Source organism: Anser cygnoides, chromosome 1, assembly GCF_040182565.1.
Source record: "Anser cygnoides isolate HZ-2024a breed goose chromosome 1, Taihu_goose_T2T_genome, whole genome shotgun sequence".
In the NCBI taxonomy this organism is placed as follows: domain Eukaryota; kingdom Metazoa; phylum Chordata; class Aves; order Anseriformes; family Anatidae; genus Anser; species Anser cygnoides.
The window spans coordinates 107,854,514-107,870,895 of NC_089873.1; the positions used below are offsets into that span (position 1 = coordinate 107,854,514).

At 41.8% G+C, this 16,382-nt stretch overlaps 1 long non-coding RNA gene across 1 annotated transcript in view; it reads left to right on the top strand.

The window, feature by feature from the left end:
* Positions 1 to 7,094: 7,094 nt before the first annotated feature.
* The window catches only part of LOC136786437 (uncharacterized), a 32,716-nt gene continuing 23,428 nt past the window's right edge, over positions 7,095 to 16,382 (top strand). The window contains exon 1 of the long non-coding RNA XR_010825080.1: positions 7,095 to 7,275. This is a non-coding gene — a long non-coding RNA (uncharacterized lncRNA). The remainder of the gene's footprint in view (positions 7,276 to 16,382) is intronic.

Sequence of the window (16,382 nt, forward strand, 5' to 3'; positions counted from 1 at the left end):
TTAACTCATATGTGTATATAAAGTGATCATTCAATAATTTCACTTTTGGTAATAAAGTCCTAAAGAGTTTAATATGCTATCATAATCTACATTTCACATATTTTTAATATTAAATTAATTCATATTTTTGTATGTTTACATCTGAGTAGTGTTTTATAAATGTCTTCTTAGAGGTGTATGAAAAATCAGGCAAATCTAATACAAGTTCATTTTAGCACTGAATAACAGTTCTGGGTGGCTAATAGTAATTGTAATGATTTCTGTTCTGAAGAGAAGGGCCATTTCGCCACATTTCATTTTGCCACATTTCGTTATTCTGCAAGTATGTGTTTAATTTCATTGTGCAAGATACAAAAAAAAATGACCTTTTCTCCTCCACAAACAGAGCCCTAAGGAGCAATAAAATCAAGGGCACACTTGAATAGTATATATGTAGAAATACTTTTGTGAACAATGGAGGAGATAATAAGACCTAAACTAAATAAACAAACAAAAAGCATACACAAATGTATGTACAACGAAGATGTGGGCATTGGAAAAGAAGTATCAAACCATTTTAATTCTTAGTTTAAAGAATGGAAATGTAATTTGGGGGATACTTGTTACAACAGCTAGGGAGATAAGAATTAGACTAAAAATTATTTGAGATATATATAACAGTTCTTCAGGCCCAATAGTAAGAAAAAATACTAATGGTATATCAAAAGCAGCTTTATAACCGTAACATTATTGTGGCTATAAATAGAGTGACAGTTGACATGCATACAGCTCATCAGTACTTACTGCCAATCATAATTATGAAAAACTGTGCTCTTTACGTAGTTTAGGGGGTTAGTTTTGCTTGTTTTTGGTGTGTGCATGTATGTGTGTGTTTTGTTGTGGTTACTTTTGCTGCTTTTGTGTTTTTTCTTTTGTTTTGTTTTGCTTGTTTGTTTTTTCCTACTACATTTTCCCATTTATTTAGGCTTTTACAAAAGCTGTTTTTTGTCCATAGTAACGAAACAGAAAACTTCCACCTTACAGAGCTGCTGTTGCCATGGTAGAACCTACTGAAACAAAATAAAATGCAGAAACAAAAGCTTCTAGACATGGTTTAGAAGTTGTTGGAGAGATCTGACTTGCTGAAGGGTCTGCTGAATACAAAAAAGCCCCCCAAAAAAAACACAACTGCGTGAGGTCAGGGGAAGTGAGAACCAAGTACATGAGGGAGCTTGTGCAAACTAGTTCTGTAATCCTCTTAAATAGTACAGTATAGCTGTCTGTGAGGGTAAAGTACAAACTCTTTTGTAAGGACACTGGGAAGAGGTTTGACTTTGGGACTAACAATGTGATTTTATGTTAATGGATTTGGAAGCCTAAGTTAATAGCTGGGAATTGCAATTATTTTTTTCTGAAACAATCTGAGCTAGTTAAATATAGTCGGTGACAGCAGGGAGATAATGTTTAAGTCCCAAGACTAGAATTCAGTAATTCTTGTGTATCCAAAGCATTACCAGGTGAAAAGCAAGAATGATAAATATTTACCATTTGTTCAATAGAATAAGGACATAAACAAATAACTATTTCAAATGACCTATAGGAAATGAATAGAGGAAGCTAATGAGAGGGGGAAAAAAAAAGGAGAGAATAAATACAAAAATAAAAAGGTCTTTTTCAAAATAAGAAGACTCATAAACGTAATCTCCCATTTGGGAAGGTGACTAATCCACTATTGTCAAGTTCCCCCACTGTGTTTCAACCTTGCTAAATTTGATAATGATCCTGTGAAATGACTTGGAGCTCTAGCTGACAAATGTTACTGTTATAAGTGACTTTGTGACTTTCTTAGATGGCTTTCCAAATAGCTGCAAAACAAAGAATCTGGATATATTATTGTTTCTCACAGTCACATTTTAGAGACAATTTTTGCAGCTGTGATTGACTTCAGCAGCTTCAGTTCACTCACTGATTTCAGTTGAATTGTTGACTTTTTAGTTATGTCCTGAGATAATATGGCATACTAAACATATATACACTTTTCTCAGGGGAGGAATAATAACATTTTGCAATTCTGCTGAAGTCTTTTGTCTTTTAATCTCAGCCTTGCTTTACAACTAAAATATATGTGATTTTGCACATCTGTTTTATAACTAGAGATTTGTCACTGACGATAATCTCTTTTTCTGCTATGTCACAACTTTGTGCCTTATGTCTTCCTGGGCATTCTTTCTGTTAGATCACGATCTGAGAAGAGACAGAACAGAGCATATGTTCAGATTAGCTTCCTCTGAGGACTAAATTCCTCATTCTGACAATGTCTGTTTCTTAATCTGTATTCTTATAGTTAGACATATAAACAAGTGTTTTTCCAAGCCCCAAACTCCATTATCTTGAACATCAAAGGTGAAGACACAAGAAATACAAAAGGGTTGCATAGCTTGTGATAACTGAAGCAATTCTTTTTTTTTTTTTTCAAGTGACCTTGTGTCAACATAACCTCATAAAATTATCCAAACACCTTGCTGACATTAGAAGAAGAAATGTTTTTTTTTTTTTTTTTTTTTTTTTCATGTAAAAGTCTTCTGGAGGGGTTTTGACATTGTTGGAAAAAAGTTTTGGAGATTACAGATGGAAAAGTTTTCCCTGTTTTAAGCTTTCACCTAAAACTATGCAAAAATATATTTTGTTGAGTTACTGTACTTGACATCATTCTAGTATTTTTAAACAAATGAAACTTTAAAGTTTTTCTCTAAATGTGGTTGCTTTGAATAACCCAGATAATCACTTTTGCATCGCACCTCCTGCAAAATCAGAAACATTTATAGGTACCTTGAGAATCATTCATCAAAACAATTACATTTTTACATGGTACATGAAAAATATGAATAGGATTGCTCCCATTAAGTTATGATGGACTACTCTATATAAAGTATAATAAATTAGGGGTTTCCATTTTATTTAGTAATGACATTAATATGTCTGACCTTACTGCAATCAGTCACAATTAGAAATATTTTTAGTAACACAGTACTTTAGTATTTTAATATTTTAGATTTTTTAGGCCAGATATTCTTTAACAGCTGTGTAAAAACATCTAGCACCTTTACTGTGTAGGATGAGTATTTTTAGCATGTCAACTTACTAAAGAGTGTAACTGTTCTGTTAGTTTAATATGGATGGATTTTTCCTTGTGCCAGTTAAAAACTCAGCACACTAATTGAAAATCTGTTAAGACTGTATGGAGTCACTTTACTGCAAAATAAAACTTCAACAAACAAAGGTTCATTAATTAACCCTATAGCAATTCAAAACAGTAATAATGAATACAGTCTTTTCCATGACCAAGGTTTTTGAAATGAATTTGTGTTTATTAATCTCATGCTTCAGGTAGTCTGCTGTCTGTTTTCAGGGACCAAAAAAGAATAATCCATGTTAAGAGGAAAAATAGTTTGACTGATGTCTTTCATATGCTTCTGAATATAAATTAACCATACTTGAACATGAGCAGTAGAGCAGATTATACTCCTATTTTTCTTATTGTTATTTAAGAAAAATCCACTTTTTGAGTGTTGTTCAGCTGCTGATAGGATTTGAAGGCAAGGCAAGGTGTAAATTTCCCCTGTCTAGCGAATACCTTGGATTGACTGATTTATTTTTCTGTAGTACACACTCTGTAGTGTACACTGATCTTTCCTACAGTACATTTTTTTTTTTCCCTGTAGGATATTCAAAAAGATTGTTCTGATCTGTGTGGTGAATGAGAGTAGGTGGATGGAGTAGGTGTTCTAGAAACCTTTCCAAACTGGGCATCTGTTGAGTTCTCTGAGATGCTGAGGGTTTCAGTTTGATTGCTCAAGGTTACTAAATCTTGATCTGGGCTTTTTCAGACAGGAAAAAGGCAGGACCTAGTTTTCTGCCTTTCACTATCTAACAAATGGATAAAGGAGATGTAGTCAGACAGTTCTCAGTGGTGAACAGTGAAAGGATATAATCCAACAGTCATAAACAGCTGCAAGGGAAGCCCAAAGGTAACAAAAGCTATAACAAGGGTCATTAGGCATTAGAACAGACTGGAGGTGCTGGGGAATATCAGTGTTTGGAGGTATTGAAAGCTTAAGTGGACATAGGCATGAGCACGACTAACTGCTGCTGATGAGGTGACTTCCACAAATCCCTTCCAAATAAAATTATTCTATGAATCTATTATAAAGAAATACCTAGTGAGATATACGGACTCTGCTGGAGGTTTGTTTTATTATTTGTTTGCTTTTTACAAATAATGTACTACTGTGAAATGTATTGCCTGTGTGTAGTGTTCAAACTGATATTTTTTTTTCTTGTTATGGTTGTGCAAAATTGCATGTATAATCCTAATCACATTGGATTCACTCAGAAATGTCTGGCTCAATTAATTACCTCTTTATCAGAGCTCTGATAAAGTTATAGTCACAGTGTGTTAAGCACAAAATAATTCCAGTGTAGATTGTGTTTCTGTTGTGGCTACTGTCACTGACATGCATTGACCGGTGTGCATGTATGTGTCCTAGCAGCAGGGTGAGCATTTTGATCTATGTTCAGATCACAAAATCTACTTTTTTTCTAAGCCATGTTGAAGGTGTCCATTGATGCTGAATCTCAGTTTCTTACATAGGTGCTTGTTCCATCACAGATAGTAAGCAAGAAATTTGAAATGCACATGTTTTTGTATGGGAGTCTGATGCTTATTTTCTGCAATTATTCATGTACAACAAGCTTCCAATGACAGCAGTATGATCTCAGTCTGTTAAGTATTTGTTTTATCTGTATTTTGTAATTTGTTTTATACCTTTCAGTTGTACCCTTATCTAGAATCTTATTTTAATTACTGTTGATGACAAATGAAAATATTTTTCTAATCACATTTTATATGTGGCTTTTCCCCATTCCATAAACATGAAATCTCCGGGAATATAGAACCAAAGTAATGTTTATGGGCAAGAATGAATAGGAAATAGTGAACGAGCTAGCTATAATAATCTATTTCTCCTTTGACGTCCAGAACCCTCAGTTACACCATATATGTATGACCTCTAAACACTCACTCTCAAATTTCATTTGTCTTTTAGTAAGTAGTTTTGTCTCTTCCTTTTCAGCCTGCTTTGATATATATAAATGCTGTACTTCCAAATTCTTCTGTGATTTATGTGTATCTGTCCAGGTTTTCAGATTTCAATTTTGCTGCTGCAGGTCTGTTTTGAACCTCTGAAATCAGTTCTAAAATAGATAGGTATAGTTCTATCGAGGCAGATGCAGAAATCGGTAGATAAAATTATATAAGTGGTAGATAGGTATACATTAATTTTTTTTTTCTTCATTATGCTACATGAAATATTTTCAGTTTAGCAATCAGACACTCCCAAATCTATCTAAATCCACTGTCTTCTTCTCCTACTGTTTTTGAATAGCTACTGCACACCACTCAAATTTATTTTGTGCTGCCTTGGCACTTACCTTGCCCTCTGGGCCAGGCTTCTGGAGAAGATATCATGTAAACTTGTTTCACAGTTAGTGCCATGAAACACCATGTATGCAGAAAGATAGTTTTTAAAAGCAGAAGATACTTATTTGTGAGATTGTGACCTTTAACTGTTTCTTTACAAATTTGTCCTAGAGAATACTACATAATTTAATGTCTACAGACACTGGGTGCTTGTGCTTGCAGTTTAAAAGGTTCTGATACCACAGCCGACCTGGTGCTTTGGTGCTACAAACACGTTCTTGAGTAGATTTAAGTAAGAAATGGTTGAAAGTTATGGATTAGTTTTCTGTTTTGTGTTTTAATGAATTAAATCGGATTATGGAGTGGTCTCGTGTACAACCATTCTGGCACAAGAAAGCATATCCTGGAAGTGCAGTGTTGAGGGAGTTAAAACAAGGATTCAGTAGCAGTGAACTGTTAAATTGGCTCACTTGGTGTAGTCATTATCTCATAAGTCTTATTGAACTGGTTCCTCTAAATTCCCAGCTATTGTCACCATTAGGTGAGAAAACTCATTGTCCAATGACTTGTACATACAGGCAAAGAAAATTTCAAACATTAGTATTTCATATCCTGTGTTCCAGATATATAGCATCAGCCTGTCAAGAGTAACGTTAGTAACTCTGGACTTTCGTCTGAACATTGTGCTTAATACCTTACCAATTAAGTTTGACTCAAATTTATTCTCCTCCTGTTCTCAGTCTTAACTAAGCTACTTAATGAAATCTTCCCTGGTTATTTTCTAATGTCATGGTTTCATTAGTGCTCTCTTGCTTTCTTGCAAGCAGGCTGACAAGAACACAAAGATCAGAAAGCCTTCTATTAGAACCTCCTAGCTCTCAAATCTCAGTCTTATTCTTTTATATACTTCCCAATCATAATTAAATAAAAACACAGTATTAACTTATTCATTTTTTAAATTGATATTAAAAAAAAAAAAAAAAGAATAGGTAACAGTCTGCTGTTTAAATATTTTATGTGCATGCACTTTCCAGAACCACTAACGAGAAATGAATGACATGTATGATACCACAGAAGACAGAAAAAAAAAATAAAAAAATAAAAAGAGGAAAAGAGGTTTTGTAAGCAATTTCTTTTCCCTTGTTGACTGTGATTGGTCAGTGTGCCCTTTGTAATCTTTTTTTTTTTTTTTTTTTTTAATAATGGATAATATTTAATGTCAATTGTTCGTGACTTTTGCATGACACATTTTGGTGCAAATATGCTTTTGGTATATTTTCAAAATTTGCAGGATGGAAATCTTAGGCAGTTATCATTATCATATCAGTGGCATATGTAGTCCAATCACTCATTTCCAGCAGTGGCTGATACTAGTCAGATCTGGCTCAACTCTTCTCAACAGAGTAGGCAAAACTATTCAGTGGATTCTGGAAAGATAAGAGCAAAAAGACAAGGAAATATCAACTGTAGTTTTGGAAAGCCAGAAGCTGAGAATAGGTGTAGCTTCAGCTCTGAGCAGCACAGGTTCCAGGGCTCCATGGAGTACAAGGGAGCTGTAAGTAGGCTACAAGTCATTTTCTCTGCTAAGTGAAAAGTTCAGAGGTATTGCAGAAGCACTGCTCTGTTTATAGTCACTGGTGCCTTTGTGTTTGTTTTGTGACTGGACAGGGAGGGGAGGTAGAACAAGAGAGCAGTGACAGCAGCTGACCCTGGGGAGAACAGTCTCCTTTCTACAGACCCTGGCCTTGCCTCAGGTAGCAGCAATTGAGAGCATCACTCTAAAAGGACTCCAGGCGAGACTGAAGTGAACTATTCTGGTAACAAAATGACTCTTTTTTCTTCTTTTTTTTTCAGGTGTGAGGGGTAGGGTTATTTGATTTCCCTTTTTAATTTCCTTTGGATTTTAATCGTTTCTGGAACTCCACATTTATTAACCTATTGATTTATTGGGGATAAGCACAGGGACATGGGAAAAGGAGTTTAATTAGTCTGCAAATTTCCAAATGCATATATAGTGCATATATAGTGCACCTTCACATTTCAGGTGTTCCAGTTCTTTGGAGTTAAAATCCAAAAAGATCAGCTCTTGGTGCAGATTCCTTAAGTGTACTAGAACTATAATATTGTATACATTTTCTGAACCCATATTCACCATTCTGTTATCTGAGCTTATTTCTCCCAACTTCTTTATTTCCCGTTTCCTCCTAACCTGCTCCTTACACCATGTATCACTGATGTGAGAAACAGTTCAGTATAGAGCATGGTCCTGGCAATGGCTGAATTTCTGGAGAAATCACTAACTGGAATACTGTGGAGTAGCCATAGACATGTGTCAGCTGGCAAGTGGTAGCTTGCTCCTGTGCAAGGCAAAAACTTTTGTACTTACTTGCTTTTATATGCATGTACATTACTGTTGAACTCAAAACAGGATTGTTTCAGACTGCAGTCTGTATAGCTGGTAAGTGAGCTTTACTGTGTGTGAGTTACAACTTGGCTATCTCTGTACAGAATGGTTTTCTGAGAAGTCTTCGAGCATTTTCATGAGCATCTGAAGCAAGCCCTTTTGTTCTTTGTCATCCTTTGCATAGCTCTTCCCATCAACTGAGCAGCTCTCTCTAAAATAAACTGGGCAAATCAGTCTTTTTTTTTTTTTTTTTTTTCCTTTTTCCCTTTTGAAGTCAGTATTAGAAAGCAGAGCATGTACAGAACTGTCGTTTCAGTTGTCATTAAATAGGGTAGATTTGCTGACAAGATCTCTTCAGGCTGTTTTGTGAGTGGTTTACTGGTCAGCTGAGATAGTTTTAAGGCTATGAGCCTTGAACATGAACAATGAGAGCAGAACTGACGCTACTGATGTACTTATTTTAAACTTGGGAATTTCATTAAAGTAAGGAGTTTCATTAGGTGAATGCCTGTGTCTATGTTTGTGTGAGAAACAAATTGTTATATGAGAATTTTGAGTTCATCATTCAAAGCAATTGGAGAGGAAAAGAAACGTTGTGAAACCTTTTATTACTTCATGGCAGCAGCTTGGTTGCAGACATGCACATTAAATATTATTTCAAAAGTTGCTACTTTTATGACCTTTGTGACAGACTGGGGTCTAATTAACTCCTAAGGATTAGTTCTCTGATCATAGTTGAAGGAGAGTTGTCTTTTTTTATACCTCAGACTGACTTGTGATTTTATGAAGCACTGCATCTGGTTCTTAATAGTTGTGTCATATTGTATTGTCATACAATAATATCCTGAAAAGATTGATGCAATGATTTATGGCATGTCATATCTTGCTGTGTCAGCCAAGGAAGTAGAGCACATACAGATGGTTCTTATCTGTAAGTGGTTTGAATGTATGGAGTTTTAAGAAAAATGAAAATGCATTTCATGAAAAACACACAGCATAAGAAAATCGGTTTTTATACTGAACTATAATTGTTAGAATTACCTTTGTCTTACATACTTCATAACTATGAATACTGGCAAACCTGGGAGGAAGAAAAAAATAAAAAAAGGTAGTAGGATATGCAGTACAAATAAAGAATCCCTGCTGTAGAAAGAACTATTACGGATCCATTTTCAGCAATGCACGACAGGAGTCTTCTTCGTAGTAACATTTGAAGTACTAATGGAGTCTAAAATCTTCAAATTCAAGAGATAAATGCAGTGATGGCACAGATGAGACTTTGAAAACTGTACTTAAGCATATTTCTTCCTATATAGTATTCCTGGTGTCAATGTCAAAAAAAAAAAAAAAAATCACAGATATGCGTTGAACATGACAGCAAAACCTGAAAGTTTCTTTAAAAAATTCACCTATAAAAAGAGCAGACAGCCAAGTTGTCTGGCCACAAATCAGTTAACAACCACCTGTTAGGTACTAACTTCCTTAAATGCACAAAAGAATGTTTTTATAAGCAGATCATAAATGTATATGGCTAAGGACTGATTTCTTCAGTGTCCCTAAGCGTGTGAAGAACAAACAGCAGGCAATGTAGGTAAGGATATTTCGGAACTGATAGATTTGTCTTCTACTCCGTGGACGTTTTATAGTAAGTAACTCTTCAACCATATAGGTTGTGCATAATGTTCAATAGTATCCATCGCTTCCACCTCCCTTCAGAGTTTTTAAGACCAGGAGAAACAGTAACTAAATGTGTAATGCAAATATCTAAAACTGTATTTAAAACAAGAATGGATATAAGACAGAAAATCTACAATTAGCTGTTAACTTTAATGCCATGTCCTAGTTTTTTGAAGGACACTGCTCAGAATGAACTCTGATTTCTATCTTCTAGTACCATTCTTTCCAATTACACTTTAGATTTTCTGTCATATTACTGCCCTTCTTAGAGAAATAAAATAGCTGCTTGTGTTCAAGGCAAAAATATTCTCAACTGTATGGGTTTTTAGGAGATATTCTGAAGATAATAGTGGTTTTAAGGCAATGAGGATGATGGATCTCATGGCTAATGTGTCATTCTTCTAATTAATTTAACTAAATCACAGTAATTTACAATGAACTTGTTATAAATATATTAAAGATAGAATTCCTGGAATTATGAAGCAGAGACTCTTAGCAGGGTTTTAATCTTTTCTAAGAAAACAAACCGTCCTTGATGATTAGGGAAAAATTTGCACATAATGAGTGTTAATTTCTATGTACCTATGTTGGAGTAATGTGGTAGTACTACATTTTAGTATCTTATTTTCCATCTATTTTTCTGCTCTGGATTTTATGGATATGACACAATTAGAAGATGATTACTCTTGATTCCATGTGCTATTTTTACATGAAATGGTAGGCCATTTCTTTTACTGAAGGAAATCTTAGAAGCAATGTTTTTAGAACATCTTAGCTACATTGAGAAATGTGCTTTTAAAATACATCAGTGTTTTTGATTTATTAATAAGTGACTGAGGTTGATTTCTTGTAGAAAAAGCACGTCCTTTTCCTATCCTCTTATGTCTGCAATTTCTAATTTTTCTCAGTCTATTACAGTCAGAAAATATTAGGCAGATAAGCATGTTTAATTCAAAATAACCAATTTGTTCTGATTAATGTGTATGTTCCTGTGGTATTTCCAGAGTTAGATATATGTTTGCATTGTATTAAGATGTCCCTTCTAAAATGACCATTACATGAGATTGTTCTGAAGGGCCCTAAAGTCAAGATGCCTCCAACACAGTGGTCACTAGATAACATTAAGACCAAAAGGTCTAATAAATACTAAAATAAACTAGCACTAAACTTTTCATTTCAAGATATGCAGGTTTACAAATGCTGAATTTTAGGCTAAAATCAATTGGGGACCTTCTTAAAAATTACAGGTCCCACACATTCAGTGAAAATGGATTTAGTGTTCAAGTCAGTTAAGAATCCTGAAAACTCAGGGATCAACTTGAACAGATATAAACAGAACAAAACTTCCCTTAAGTTGTTGTGATGGTTCCACACCAACAGGCAGTTAAGCTCTACCATGCCGCTTTCTCAATCCCTGTCCTCAACAGAACAGCAGGAGAAAAATACGATGAGAAAAAAAAAGAGAAAAAAACTCATCAATTACTGTCAGAGGCAAAACAGACAGCATAGGGAAATCAAAGTAATTTCTTACTTATTGATAGCAGACTACAGCAGTAAGAACTAAAAGCAAACACCTTCTCCCCATCCACCCTCATCTACCTCCTCCCCTTAGGCAGCACAGGGCAATGGGGAATGGGTATCATGGTCAGTCCATAACACTTCATTTCTGAGCAATCTCCCCCATCATTATCTAAACACTTCAGCCCTTTGTTTATAGCAATTTCTCCTGTGGGATCCTGTGGCCACTTGCCGAGGTGACCGGCTCCGGGGCAGACGTGCGCTGCAGCGGAGCGCGGGATCGGGACAGGCAGGGCTATTTTTCGGGCATCGAGCCTACGTGAGGGAGCCGCCAGGCACCGGCAGCCCTCGTGAGGGAGGCTGACGAGGCGTAGGCGGGGCCAGCAGCGTCAGCGACAGCTCCTCCCCCCGGCCGTTCAAAGGCAGCCCTTAGGGAGCGCGAGCGACCAGGAGCGCGGCGAACAGGGCCGGCAAACAGGGAGCGACGCGGTGGGAGTGAGGCGGCAGTTAGCGAGGCAGTGAGCGCGGGCAGGGCGGGCAGGCAGGGCGGAGCGCTCACACCCGCCCATAGGGACAATTCCTCTAACGGCACTCTCCTGTCAGCTGGGCTACAATGGTCTCCACCAGGCACGGTGCCTTCTCTAGGAAGTCAGTGCACACCCAGACCGACTGCCCGTCCAAACATGCGGCAGTTCAGGTCTCTGGATGCGGGGAGTGTATGAGCCTCTTGCTGCCATCGGCGGGAGGCAGGGAGACTGCTTGCGTGAGGTGCGAGCAGGTGGACGACCTGGTCCGCATGGTGGCGGAACTCAAGGAAGAGGTGCAGAGGCTGAGGGATATCAGGGAGTGCGAGCGGGAGATAGACTGGTGGAGCAACTCCCTGCAGGACCGGAGGGAGAGGGACCAGGGTGAGATGCCCCAAAGGGGGGTGGACCCCCTGCCCTGTTGCCATCGGGCAGAGGGAGGGGACCTGCGAGTTGAGGAGGAATGGAGGCAGGTCCCTGCTCGACCTCGCAGGAGATGCCCTCCCCTTCCGGCACCGCCTTCCCAGGTGCCCTTGAACAATAGGTTTGAGGCCCTGGAGCTCGAGAGACCCGTGGGTGAGGATGAGGTAGGAAGCCTACCCGGGAGGATGTCTGAGGTGAGGAAGTTGACTCCATGCCTCAGGACTGCCTCCACCAAGAAAGAAAGAAGGGTGATTGTTGTGGGCGGCTCCCTCCTCAGGGGAACGGAGGGCCCCATTTGTCGGCCTGACCCCACACATAGGGAAGTCTGCTGCCTCCCTGGGGCCAGGGTCAGAGACGTTACCAGGAAGCTTCCAAACCTGGTTCGCCCCTCTGACTATTACCCGCTTTTGATAGTCCAGGCTGGCAGCGATGATGTTGAAAAGAGAAGCCTCAGGGCCATCAAACAGGACTATAGGGGGCTGGGACGATTGGTGGAGGGAGCGGGAGTGCAGGTGGTGTTTTCGTCTATCCCTACGGGGGAAGGGAGAGGCACGGAGAGGACACGGAAAGCTCATGTGGTTAATAGGTGGCTCAGAGGCTGGTGCCAGCATAGAAATTTTGTTTTTTTTCACCATGGGGAGCTTTACTCGGCACCCGGCCTGATGGCCCCAGATGGGTCTCTATCTCCAAGGGGAAAACGGATCCTAGGCCAGGAGCTGGCGGGGCTCATAGAGAGAGCTTTAAACTAGGTAAGAAGGGGGACGGGGCTCAAACAAGGCTTGTTGGAGCTGTGCCGGGGGAAACAATGGCTAGGCCGGGGAAGAAGGCGATGGCCCAGCTGAAGTGCATCTACACTAATGCACGCAGCATGGGTAACAAACAGGAGGAGCTGGAAGCCATTGTGCAGCAGGCAGGCTACGACTTGGTTGCCATCACGGAGACGTGGTGGGACCGCTCCCACGACTGGAGTGCTGCAATGCCTGGCTATCGGCTCTTCAGGAGGGACAGGCAGCACAGAAGGGGTGGTGGCGTGGCTCTCTACATTAGAGAATCTTTTGATGTTGTGGAACTCCAGGCTGGGAATGATAAGGTTGAATCCCTGTGGGTTAGGATCCGCGGGAAGGCCGGCAAGGCTAGCATCCTGGTGGGGGTCTGTTATAGACCGCCGAACCAGGATGAGGAGACGGATGAGGAGTTTTATAGGCAACTGACAGAAGTTGCAAAATCGTCGGCGCTTGTCCTCGTGGGGGACTTCAACTTCCCGGACATATCCTGGAAGCACAACACGGCACAGAGAAAGCAGTCTAGGAGGTTTCTGGAGAGCGTGGGAGATAGCTTCCTGACGCAGCTGGTCAGTGAACCTACCAGGGGTGGTGCCCCGCTAGACCTTCTCTTCACAAACAGAGAAGGACTGGTGGGAGATGTGGTGGTCGGAAGCTGTCTGGGGCAGAGTGACCACGAAATGGTAGAGTTCTCTATTCTTGGCGAGGCCAGGAAGGGGACCAGTAAAACTGCTGTCTTGGACTTCCGGAGGGCTGACTTTGAGCTGCTCAGGACGCTGGTTGGCCGAGTCCCTTGGGAGGAGATTCTGAAGGGCAGAGGAGTCCAGGAAGGCTGGGCGCTCCTCAAGAAGGAAATCGTGATGGCACAGGAGCGGTCCGTCCCCACGTGCCCAAAGATGAGCCGGCGTGGAAGAAGACCGGCCTGGCTCAACAGAGAGTTGCGGCTGGAGCTTAGCAGAAAAAAGAGGGTTTATAATCTTTGGAAAAAAGGGCGGGCCACTGAGGAGGACTACAAGGATGTAGCGAGGCTGTGCAGGGAGAAAATTAGAAAGGCCAAAGCTCATCTGGAGCTCAATCTGGCTACTGCCGTTAAAGACAACAAAAAATCCTTTTACAAATACATCAACGCGAAACGGAGGACTAGGGAGAATCTCCATCCTTTACTGGATGCGAGGGGAAACCTAGTTACTAAGGATGAGGAAAAGGCTGAGGTGCTTAATGCCGCCTTTGCCTCAGTCTTTAGCGGCAATACCGGTTGTTCTCCGGACACCCAGTGCCCTGAGCTGGTGGAAGGGGATGGGGAGCAGGATGTGGCCCTCGCTATCCATGAGGAAATGGTTGGCGACCTGCTACGGAGCTTGGATGTGTGCAAGTCGATGGGGCCGGATGGGATCCACCCAAGGGTACTGAGAGAACTGGCGGAGGAGCTGGCTGAGCCGCTTTCCATCATTTATCGGCAGTCCTGGCTATCGGGGGAGGTCCCGGTTGACTGGCGGCTAGCCAATGTGACGCCCATCTATAAGAAGGGCCGCAGGGCAGACCCGGGGAACTATAGGCCTGTCAGTTTGACCTCAGTGCCGGGGAAGCTCATGGAGCAGATTATCTTGAGGGTCATCACGCGGCACTTGCAGGGCAAGCAGGCGATCAGGCCCAGTCAGCATGGGTTTATGAAAGGCAGGTCCTGCTTGACGAACCTGATCTCCTTCTATGACCAAGTGACGCGCTTGGTGGATGAGGGAAAGGCTGTGGACGTGGTCTACCTTGACCTCAGTAAGGCTTTTGACACCGTTCCCCACAACATTCTCCTCGAGAAACTGGCTGCTCGGGGCTTGGACTGGCGTACGCTTCGCTGGGTTAGAAACTGGCTGGATGGCCGGGCCCAGAGAGTTGTGGAGAATGGAGTCAAATCTGGTTGGAGGCCGGTCACTAGTGGAGTCCCCCAGGGCTCGGTACTGGGGCCGGTCCTCTTTAATATCTTTATTGATGATCTGGATGAGGGCGTCCAGTGCACCCTCAGTAAGTTTGCAGATGACACCAAGCTAAGTGCGTGTGTCGATCTGCTCGAGGGCAGGAAGGCTCTGCAGGAGGATCTGGATAGGCTGGAGCGATGGGCTGAGGTCAACTGCATGAAGTTCAACAAGGCCAAGTGCCGGGTCCTGCACCTGGGCTGCAACAACCCCAAGCAGAGCTACAGGCTGGGAGATGAGTGGCTGGAAAGCTGCCTGGCCGAGAAGGACCTGGGAGTATTGGTGGATAGTCGGCTGAATATGAGCCAGCATTGTGCTCAGGTGGCCAAGAAGGCCAACGGCATCCTGGCCTGTATAAGAAGCAGTGTGGCCAGCAGGTCGAGGGAAGTGATTGTGCCCCTGTACTCGGCTCTGGTGAGGCCGCACCTCGAGTACTGTGTTCAGTTTTGGGCCCCTCGCTACAGGAAGGATATGGACGTGCTCGAGCGAGTCCAGAGAAGGGCGACCAAGCTTGTGCGGGGTCTGGAGAACAAGTCTTACGAGGAGCGGCTGAGGGAGCTGGGCTTGTTCAGCCTGGAGAAGAGGAGGCTCAGGGGCGACCTCATCGCTCTCTACAGTTACCTGAAAGGAGGCTGTAGAGAGGTGGGGGTTGGTCTATTCTCCCACGTGCCTAGTGACAGGACGAGGGGGAATGGGCTAAAGTTGCGACAGGGGAGTTTTAGGTTGGATGTTAGGAAGTACTTCTTTACCGAAAGGGTTATTAAGCATTGGAACGGGCTGCCCAGGGAGGTGGTGGAGTCACCATCCCTGGAGGTCTTTAAAAGACGTTTAGATGTAGAGCTTAGGGATATGGTTTAGTGGAGTACTTAGTGTTAGGTCGGAGGTTGGACTCGATGATCTTGAGGTCTCTTCCAACCTAGAGAAATCTGTGAATCTGTGAATCCTCTCCACAGGCTGCAGCTCCGGCCTGGGGCCTGCTCCTGCAGGGGCTCTCCATGGGCTGCAGGCTCCTCCAGGCCACATCCACCTGCTCCACCGGGGGCTCCTCCACGGGCTGCAGCGTGGAGATCTGCTCCATGTGGGACCCACAGGCTGCAGGAGGACAGCCTGCTCCACCAGGGGCCTCTCCACAGGCCTCAGGGGAACTGCTGCTCCATACCTAGAGCACCTCCTGCCCTCCTTCTTCACTGACCTTGAGGGCTGCAGGGCTAGTTCTCACTTCTCTCTCAACTGCTGTGTCTCAGCAGTTTTTTCCTTCCTTCAATCTGCTCTCCCAGAGGCCCACCCAGCGTGACTCAGTGGCTCGGCTTGGCCTGCAGCAGGTCCCTTTCAGAGCCAGCTGGAGCTGGCTCTGATCTGACATGGGGCAGCTCACAGAGACCACCTGTGTTGGCTCCCAGCTGCCAAAACATTGCCATGTAAGCCCAGTACAGCTGTTCATCTTGTTCGGTATCAGAATGATGATACTAAAAATGAAGTAACTTCTCAAATTTGAATAAAAATTGTAATTATCTGTTTTGGCTTTCTGGGCCTTTATGTTTTCACACAATAAGCTTGCAAAACTTAATAAAATTATTACCACATACAGTCATTTGTCAAGTTTGTAATAACAAAATCCTAATACAGATT